This window comes from Chelonoidis abingdonii, chromosome 6, assembly GCF_003597395.2.
Source record: "Chelonoidis abingdonii isolate Lonesome George chromosome 6, CheloAbing_2.0, whole genome shotgun sequence".
NCBI classification, from domain to species: domain Eukaryota; kingdom Metazoa; phylum Chordata; order Testudines; family Testudinidae; genus Chelonoidis; species Chelonoidis abingdonii.
The window spans coordinates 137724903-137735152 of NC_133774.1; the positions used below are offsets into that span (position 1 = coordinate 137724903).

Below are 10250 nucleotides of genomic sequence, written 5' to 3' on the forward strand. Positions count from 1 at the left end.
GGAAGGAGGCGGAGCTGGGATGAGGCACTCACCTGCAACACTAAAAGTCAGCACCTATGCCACCACCCTGATGTGCCCCCCCCAGATACCCTCCCCACTGAGCTCCAACCACCTCCACCTGGACCTCTACCCAAAGGAACCTCACCTACCGTGCACCCAGACACCCCCCGCCTCCTACTGAGCTCCAACCACTTTCACTTGGTCCCTCCTGCAGAATCCTATTGGCCCGGCACCTGGAACCTCCCTGTGCATCCAGATCCCCCACTGAGCTGCCTGCACCCAGACTGCCCCCACAGAACCCTCTTACCCCTCCCCCCAAAGCTTCTTACCCCCATCTGGAGCCCCACACACTAAGTCCCTCTGCATCTGGATCCTGCTGCCAGGCTGAGCCTCCCTGCCCACATCTGATGTGCCTGGCCCCAAATTGCAGAATTTTAAAATATGATGCACAGAATTTGAGGCAGAATTCGCTCAGGAATATAGGGCAATGTACAGGTGTGATGGTGGGACGGTGAAGGGGGTGCTGGACAGGAGGGGCTCTGTGGGTGGGGGCGCTGGGCAGAGGGTATGGTGTTCAGGGTGATGTGCAGTTGTGGTGGGAGATCAGTGGGAGGGGTCTCTGGGCAGGAAGTGCTGGGCATAGTGGGTCTGGGAGCATTGAGCATAGGGATCAGGTGGAAGGTCTCTGGGCGAAGGGGCGGTGGGCATAGGGATCTGTGGGGGAGGTCTCTGGGAGAGAGGGCACGGGGCATAGGGATTTGTGGGGGAGGTCTCTGGGTGAGGGGGCATTGGGCATAGGGATCTGTGGGGGAGATCTCTGGGTGAGGGGGTGCTGGGCATAGGGATCTGTGGGGAGGTCTCTGGGCGAAGAGGTGTTAGAATCATAGAATCACAGAATATCAGGGTTGGAAGGGACCTCAGGAGGTCACTTAGTCCCACCCCCTGCTCAAAGCAGGACCAACACCAACTAAATCATCCCAGCCAGGGCTTTGTCAAGCCTGACTTAAAAAACATCTAAGGAAGGAGATTCCACCACCTCCCTAGGTAACCCATTCCAGTGTTTCACCACCCTCCTAGTGAAAAAGTTTTTCCTAATATCCAACCTAAACCTCCCCCACTGCAACTTGAGACCATTACTCCTTCTTCTGTCATCTGCTACCACTGAGAACAGTCTAGATCATCTCTCTGGAACCCAATTTCAGTTAGTTGAAACAAGATGCATCTCCCTCATTCTTCTCTTTTGCAGACAAACAATCCCATCCTCAGTCTTCCTCAAATCATGTCTCCAGGCCCCCAACAATTTTGGCCCTCGCTGACTCTTTCCAATTTTTCACATCCTTCTTGAGGTGGGCCAAAACGGACACATACTCCAGATGAGGCCTCACAATGTCGAATAGAGGGAAATCACGCCTTGATTTGCTGGCAATGTCCCTACTATACAGCAAAATCCATACGCCTTCTTGCAACAAGAAAACTGGACTCATACCACTCTCGCGCTAACTCATAGGTTTCTGCAGAACTGCTGCTAGCCATTCGTCCTAGTCTGTAGCAGTGCATGGACTTCCGTTCTAAGGCAGACTCTGCACTTGTGCTTGAACTCATCAGTAGCTTTTGCCCAGTCCTCTAATTGTTCAGGTCCCTGTACTCTAATCTCTACCCCAGTGTATCTACACTCCCCAAGTTAGTGCATCTGCAAACTTGCTGAGACGCAGTTCACCGTCCTCCCAGATCATTTATGAAGATATTGAACAAACCGGCCCAGACTGACCTTGGGCACTCCATTTGAAACGCTCCAACTAGACATGGAGCCATTGATCACTAACCGTTGACCCGACGATGTAGCCAGCTTCTATCCACCTATAGTACCAATCGTCCAGCCCATCTTCTTTAACTGCAAGAATATGTGGAAGACCGTATCAAAAGCTTAGCTAAGCCAAGAATACACGTCACTGCTTCCCCTCACCCACAGACCAGTTACCTCCCTAATAGAAGGCAATTAGGTTAGTCGACATGACTTGCCCTTGGTGAATCCATGCGCCGTTCCTGTCACTTTTCCTCCCTCAAAGTGCTCAGATTGATTCTGAGACCTGCTCAGGATTCCAGGGATGAGGGGGCTGATTGGCCAGTAGTCCCCAGATCCTCTCCCTTAAAGAGGCATACAGTAGCTTCAAGCCATCCGGACGCTCCCATTCACCATGATTTCAAGGATAATGGCAGGCTCTGCAATCAACATCCGCCAACTCTTTAGCACCCTCGGATAGTGCATCCGGCCCCAGGACTTGCTCGTCCAGTTCTAAATAGTCCAACCTCACCTTTCCACAGAAGCTGCATCTTTCTCTCCATTGTGTTCTGCCAGTGCAGCAGTCTGGAGCTGATCTTGTTGTGAAGACAGAGGCAAAAACAATCATTGAGTAACACTACTTTTTCCACATCCTCTGTCACTAGGTTGCCTCCTCATTAGTAAGGGCCACACTTCCTTGACTTTCTCTTGTTGCTAAACATACCTGAAGAAACCCTTCTTGTTACCTGAACTCTCTGCTAGCTGCACTCCAAGTGTGATTGGCTTCCGATTCACTCCTGCATGCCTGAGCAATATTTTATACTTCCTCTGTCATTTTGCCAATCTGCCACTTCTTAAGCTTCTTGTGCGTTTAAGAAGCAAAGGATTCCTGTTAAGCCAAGCGGTCACTGCCATATTAGTATCTTCTACAACGGAGTGTTTTTCCTGCAACCCCATAAGGATCTTAAAATACGCAAGCTCCCTACTCCTTCCCCCTCATGTTATGTCCAGGGCTTCTCCTCAATCGCTTCGCCGGAGGGAAGCCAAAGCTGCTTTCTGAAGTCCAAGTTCTGTATGCTGCGCTCTCCTTATTCCTTGTGTCAGGATCCGGATTCGATCCATCTCAGGCTGCCCCAGTTCACATCGCACTTTTGCGTCCCTCAACTCTTTCCGCAGATTGTGAGAAGCAGTCAAGAAGAACTCTGCACCTAGTTGTTTCCTCCAGCACTGCCTCACGCATTGTCCCCTAACTTCAAAAACGTCCTGATTGTCGTGGCAGCGCTGTATGCTCTCCAAGCAGGTATACAGGTGATTAAAGTCTCCCATGAAACCAGGGCTGCGATCTTAGTAACGTCGGTAGTGGTCCGGAAGAAGCCTCACACTCCACCCCTGGTCGGGCTAAGCAGACTCCCACCAAGAATCACCCTTGTTGCCCACTTAAATCATTAACCAGAGACCCAAGTTGCTGTAACATTTCCATACGGCGCTCGGACAGTCATACGCTCTCTTACTATACAAGCAACTCCCCACCTTCTTGCCCTGCCTGCTTCCTGAACAGTTATAACCCCAGACTGTACTCCAGTCAGGTGAGGATCCCACCAACGTCTGTTATCCATCAACAAATAGTCTTGACTGTGCAGGCTTTCCATTCTCCGGCTTGTTCCAGGCTCTTGCATTGGACAGGCACGTAAGAGAACTCGCTGATTGTCACGTTTCTCCGCTGAGAAGAGCTCCTTCTGGCACCTCCACTGGTGTGCTTCCTCCCGGTATCCCATTTCCCACTACGTCAGGGCTTTGGTCTCCTTTCCCCGGTGAACCTAGTTTAAAGCCCTCCTCACTAGGTTAGCCAGCCTGCTTGCGAAGATGCTCTTCCCTCTCTTCGTTAGGTGGAGCCCGTCTCTGCCTAGCACTCCTCCTTCTTGGAACACCATCCCATGGTCGAAGAATCCAAAGCCTTCTCTCCGACACCACCTGCATAGCCATTCGTTGACTTCCACAATTCAACAATCCCTACCCAGGCCTTTTCCCTGCACAAGGAGGATGGACGAGAACACCACTTGTGCCTCAAACTCCTTTAGCTTTCTTCCCAGAGCCACGTAGTCTGCAGTGATCCACTCAAGGTCATTCTTGGCAGTATCATTGGGCATAGAGATCTGTGGGGGAGGTCTCTGGGCGAGGGGGTGCTGGGCATAGGGATCTGTGAGGGAGGTCTCTGGGCGAGGGGGCGCTGGGCATAGGGATCTGTGGGGGTGGTCTCTGGGCGAGGGGTGCTGGGCATAGGGATCTGTGGGGGGGTCTCTGGGTGAGAGGGTGTTGGGCATAGTGATCTGTGGGGGATGTCACTGGGTTAGGTGGTGCTGGCATAGGGATGTGCAGGAAGGTCTCTGGGCGATGGGGTGCTGAGTGTAGGGATCAGTATGGGAAGTCTCTGAGCAAGGGGATGCTGATCATAGGGATCTGTAGGGGAGGTCTCTGGTTAAGGGGGCACTGGGCATAGGGATCTGTGGGAGAGGTCTCTGGGCAAGGGGGCACTGGGTGTAGAGATCTGTGGGGGAGGTCTCTGGGCGAGGCGGCACTGGGCGTAGAAATCTGTGGGGGAGGTCTCTGGGTGACGGGTGCTGGGCATAGGGATCTGTGAGGAGGTCTCTGGTTAAGGGGGCACTGGGCATAGGGATCTGTGAGGAGGTCTCTGGGCAAGGGGCGCTGGGCATAGGGATTTGTGGGGGAGGTCTCTGGGTGAGGGGGTGTTGGGCATAGTGATCTGTGGGGGAGGTCACTGGGTTAGGGGGTGCTGGGCGTAAGGATCTGCAGGGAGGTCTCTGGGCGATGGGGTGCTGGGTGTAGGGATCGGTAAGGGAGGTCTCTGAGCGAGGGGACGCTGAGCATAGGGATCTGTAGGGGAGGTCTCTGGGCGAGGGACGCTGGGCATAGGGATCTGTGGGGGAGGTCTCTGGGAGAGGGGGCAAGGGGCATAGGGATCTGTGGGGAAGGTCTCTGGGCGACGGGCGCTGGGCATAGGGATCTGGGGGGAGGTCTCTGGGCAAGGGGGTGCTGGGCATAGGGATCTGTGGGGGAGGTCTCTGGCTGAGGGGTGTTGGGCACAGTGTTCTGTGGGGAAGGTCTCTGGGTGATGGGCGCTGGGCATAGGGATCTGGGGGGAGGTCTCAGGGCGAGGGGGTGCTGGGCATAGGGATCTGTGGGGGAAGTCTCTGGATGTGGGGGTGCTGAGCATACAGATCTGTGGGGGAGGTCTCTAGGTGAGGGGGAGCTGGGCACAAGGATCTGTAGGGGGTGTTTCTGGGCAAGGGGTGCTGGGCACAGGGATCTGTGAGGGAGGTCTCTGGGTGAGGGGGCGCTGGGCATAGGAATCTGTAGGGGGTGTCTCTGGGCGAGGGGGCACTGGGAGTAAGGATCTGTGGGGGAGGTCTCTGGGCAAGGGGGGGCTGGGCATAGGGATCTGTGGGGGAGGTCTCTGGGCAGTGGGGCGCTGGGTATAAGGGCAGGGCACTGGGAAGGGGGGCAGTGTGGAAGGGACATGCTGGCAGTGCAGAGCTGGGCAGGTGAGTGTACGTCTAGCAGTTGTGGGGGGGGTTGTAACCAGTGCCTTGCGCTGGGTGAGTGGGGCCACTCCCACTGCACCTCATTGCCCCCAACCGGCCCTCGCTCTGCGGACCACTCCCCCTTACATGCCCTATTTCCCCAATGGGGGCCCACAAATATGTTTGACGCCAGGCCCACGAAAAGTTAATCTGACCCTGCAACAAGGAACAGTTGGCTGCAGATCTAGGGGTGGCAGAGCATCTTGGGTGAAAGTGACCCTGGAATGACAGATTTCATGATTCTAAGGAAACGTAGGAGAGGAGCGGAATAAAGACAATGGACTTCAAAAGAGCTGACTTTAACAAACTCTGAGAACTGGTAGGGAAGGTCCAATGGGAGGAAATTCTAAGGAATACAGGAGTTCAGGAGAACTGGCAGTTTCTCAAGGAGACAATATTAGAGGCACAACCGCAAACTATCCTGATTTAAAGGAAAGACAGGAAGAACAGCAAGATGCCAATATGGCTCCATCAGGAGCTCTTTAATGACCTGAAAATCAAAAAGGAATCCTACAAAGAGTGGAAAGATGGATGAATTGCTAAAGACAAATACAAAAGAATAGCACAGGAATGTAGGGACAAAATCAGAAAGTCTAAGGCACAAAATGAGTTACACCTAACAAGGGACATAAAGGGCAATAAGAAGAGGTCCTTTGGGTACATTAATAGCAAGAGAAAGATAAAGGAAAGTGTAGCACTTATACTTAGCAGAGAAGGACAACGAATTTGATAGCAGCCTTCAACTATCCAAAGGGGGGTTCCAAAGAGGATGGAGGTCGGCTGTTCTCAGTGGTGGCAGATGACAGAACAAGGAGCAATGGTCTCAAGTTGTAGTGGGGGAGGTTTAGGTTGGATATTAGGAAACACTATTTTCCTAGGAGAGTGGTGAAGCACTGGAAGGGTTTACTGAGAGAGGTGGTGGAATCTCCATCCTTAGATATTTTTGAGGCCCGACTTGATAAAGACCTGGCTAGGATGATTTAGTTGGGGATTGGTCCTGCTTTGAGCAGGGGGTGGGACCAGATGACCTCCTGAGGTCTCTTCCAACCCTGATAGTATATGATTCTAATCACTGATGACATCATGAAGGCTGCAGTGTTTAATGGCTATTTTGCTTCTGTCTTCACTATCAAGATTAATGGTGACCAGATTAAGAATAAAGGGGAAGGAACAGGTGAAAGAATCTTTAGACAGATCAAAGGTATTCAAGTTGGCAGGGCCTGATGGAATTCATCCTGGGGTACTTAAGGAACTAGCAGAAGCAATCCCGGAACAGTTAGCAATTATCTTCGAGAACTCTTGGAGGATGGATGAGGTCTGAGAAGACTGAAGAAGGACAGACTTAGCATATAGGAAGAAAGAGAACCCAGGGAATTATAGATCAGGCAGCCCAACTTCTATACTTGGAAAGCTACTGGATCAAATTATTAAACAATCCATTTGTATGCACCTGGAGGATAATAGGGTCATAAGGAATAGCCAGCATGGATATGTCAAGAACAAAATGTGCCACACCAATATAATTTCCTTCTTTAACAGTTACTGGCCTAGTGCATGAGGGGGAAGCAGTAGATGCGACATATTTTGATTTTAGTAAGGCTTTTGACAGAGTCCCACATGACATTCTCATAAGCAAACTGGGGAAATATGGTCTAGATGAAAATACTATAAAGTGGGTCCACAACTGGTTGAAAGACTGCACTCAAAGGGTAGTTCTCAAAGGTTCACTGTCAAACCCGAAGAGTGTATCTAGTGAGGTTCTGCAGGGGGTCAGTCCTGGCTCTGGTATTATTCAGTATTTTCAGTAATGACTTGGATAATGGACGGGAGAGTATGCTTCTAAAATCTGTGGATGACATGAACTGGGAGGGGTTGCAAGCACTTGGGAGGACAGGATTTGAATTCAAAACATCCTTCACAAATTGGAGAACTGGTCTGAAATCAACAAGATGAAATTCAATAAAGATAAGTGCTACACTTAGGAAGGAAAAATCAAATGCACGACTACAAAATGGGGAATAACTGGCTAGGTGTTAGTGCTGCTGAAAAGGATCTGGGAGTTATAGTGAATCACAAATCGAAATATGAGTCAAAAACGTGATGCAGTTGCAAAAAAGGCTAATATCATTAACGGTGTTGTATGTAAGAAATGAGACGTAATTGTCCTGCTCTACTTGGCACTCATTTGGAATACTGTGTTCAGTCTTCAGCACCACACTTGAGGAAAGATGTAGATAAACTGGAGAGTGCAGAGGAGAGGAACAAAAATGATCAAATTTTAGAAAACCTGACCTACGAGGAAAGGGTGAAAAAATTGGGACTGTTTAGTCTTGAGAAAAGAAGACTGAAGGGGGACCTGATAACAGTCTTCCAATATGTTCAGTGCTTCTAAAGAGGACTGTGATGAATTGATCTCAATGTCTACCAAAGCTAGGACAAGAAGTAACGGGCTTAATCTGGAGGTGGGATAGCTCAGTGGTTTGAGCATTGGCCTCCTAAACCCAGGGTTGTGAGGTGAGTCCTTGAGGGAGCCATTTGGGATCTGGGGCAAAAAGCTGTCTGGGGATTAGGCCTGCTTTGAGCAGGTGGTTGGACTAGATGACCTCCTGAGGTCCCTTCCAACCCTGGTATTCTATGATCTGCAGCAAAGGGATTATTAGATAACAGGAAAACTTTCTAACTCTAAGGATAGTTAAGCTCTGGAACAGGCTTCCAGGAGATGATGCCAGCCATAGTTTAAGTTGACTTGGTCCTGACCTTGTGAGGTCCCTTCCAGCCCTATATTCCTATGATTCTACCGTTATCCCCATTTCACAGATAGGGAACCAAGGCCTGGATCCACAAAAGGACTTAGGTACTGTGTTGCAATGCCTAACTTTTGGGCACCTAGAAAATCACAAGAACAGCACTGAGACCCACACAGCCTTAAGCCCCATCTATACTGGCAAGTTTATGCGCAGTAAAGCAGCTCTGAGTGCTGTAACTCCCGAGGTTACAGGCTGCCAAGCCACTGAGTGCGGAGAAACTGCACAGATGCAGCGCTGTAAAAACCCCACCTCGACGAGAGGCATAAAGCTTTCTGCGCCGGGGCTACAGCGCTGCGGTGCCAGTGTAGACACCATGGCGATTACAGTGCTGCCATTGGCCTCCGGGAGGTGTCCTACAATGCCTGTTCTCACCTCTCTGGCCATTGGTTTGAACTCTTCTGCCCTGCCCTCAGGTGATCAACCGTCAGACCCACCCCGTACGTTCCTTTGCAAATTTGAAAGTCCCCTTCCTGTTTGCTCGGTGGCACATGCAGTGGTCTCAGCACATCTTTCCAGGTGGCCGTGCCTGCCCCACGCACCAGGCGATTCCCCTATTGGAGCAATGCCGAGCTGCTGGACCCCATCAGTATTTGGGGAGAGAAGGCTGTGCAGTCTCAGCTACGCTCCAGCCATAGGAATATTGATTTCACGATGCATGATTAGAAAGGGGGCATAACCGGGACACATTGCCATGCAGGGTCAAAGTGAAGGAGCTGCACAACGCCTACCAAAAAGGGCGGGAGGCAAACCGCTGCTCCGATGCTGCGCCCACAAGCTGCTGGTTCTACAAAGAGCTGGATGCAGTACTCGGTGGTGACCCAACCTCCGCTGCAAAGTCCTGTGTGGATACTTCATTGGGTTTGTTGCCAGTCAAGAGTGGACTGAGCCAGGAGGAGACAACCTTGGATGAAGAGAGGGAGGGGGACCCAGAGGCAGAGGATGGCTTAGAGGTCAGAGATGCATGCAGTGAGGAGCTCTTTTGTACCCCAGAGAAGCCTAGCCAGTCACAGCAGTTGGAGCTTGGCGAAGTACAAACAGGAGAGGAGGCCCCTGGTAAGTGGATCTGATTTTGGGAATTGCTGAAGTGAGTTGCTGGGGGCAGGAGGTTTGCAGAAAGCAGGCTTGTCTCCCACCTCATGCCTAGTTTGAGTGGAAGAACAGGCTGTTTATACACTCCCTCACTTCACGGGAATCTCCCTCCGAGATCTCCAGGAAACTCTCGCGAAGATACTGGGCAATCTGCTCTCGCAGGTTCCTCGGCAGAGTTGCTTTGTTTCTTGCCCCATTAACATTAATTTTCCCACACCACTGTGCCGTAACGGGTGGGGGGACTATTGCTGCACACAGGCGAGCCGCATAGGGGCCAGGGTGGAAGCCACAGGCTTGGAGAAGACGATCCCTTGATTTCCTCCTCACCCTCAGCAGCGAGATATCTTCCATACTGATCACCTCCTGTGGGCAGTGTGGGGACAGGAATGATTATCAGGCCCCCCTACAATGCTGGCTCTCCCCAAGTGCCCAAGAGCCACATGCCAACAGTGATTTCCCCTGCTCCTGCAGCTACTTTTGGGGTCCCTGTAGCTCATGTGTGCTTGCCTGGCGTCAGCCAGTTAGTGACAGGTGTGTGAGTACTGGCTGTGTTTTAAAGCACCGAATCAGCGTTTGTGTTGCAAACAATCCTGCTTCTGTAAAATGTTGCATTTAAACTTCACAGAGATGACCTTGGGAGCCCAGCCTCCCTTATTGGAAGCAGAACAGCGGCAAAGAATTCAAAAGCGGCCAAGAAGAACTAAGGAGGACTTTATGCGTGAAGTTATGCACTCCACCTCCAAGAAAAAGGAATTGAAGGAGTGGAGGGACAGCGAGAAGAGGGACCAAAAGGAGAACGCGGCCGTCATAAACAGATAAGAAAAGTTAATTGCACAGAAGTACTTTATATCTCTTTGACTATAAAGGGTTAACAAGTTCAGTAGGCCTGGCTGTCACCTGACCGGAGAACCAATCAGAGGACAGGATACTTTCAAATCTTGAGGGAGGGAAGTTTCTGTGTGTGCTGTTAGAATT

At 51.1% G+C, this 10250-nt stretch overlaps 1 long non-coding RNA gene across 1 annotated transcript; it reads left to right on the plus strand.

Annotated features, from left to right (window-relative positions):
• Positions 1-771: 771 nt before the first annotated feature.
• Positions 772-4858, plus strand: LOC142047065 (uncharacterized). The gene is made up of 3 exons (XR_012656212.1): positions 772-856; positions 3945-4029; positions 4799-4858. It is a non-coding gene; the product is annotated as an uncharacterized LOC142047065 (long non-coding RNA).
• Positions 4859-10250: the final 5392 nt, after the last annotated feature.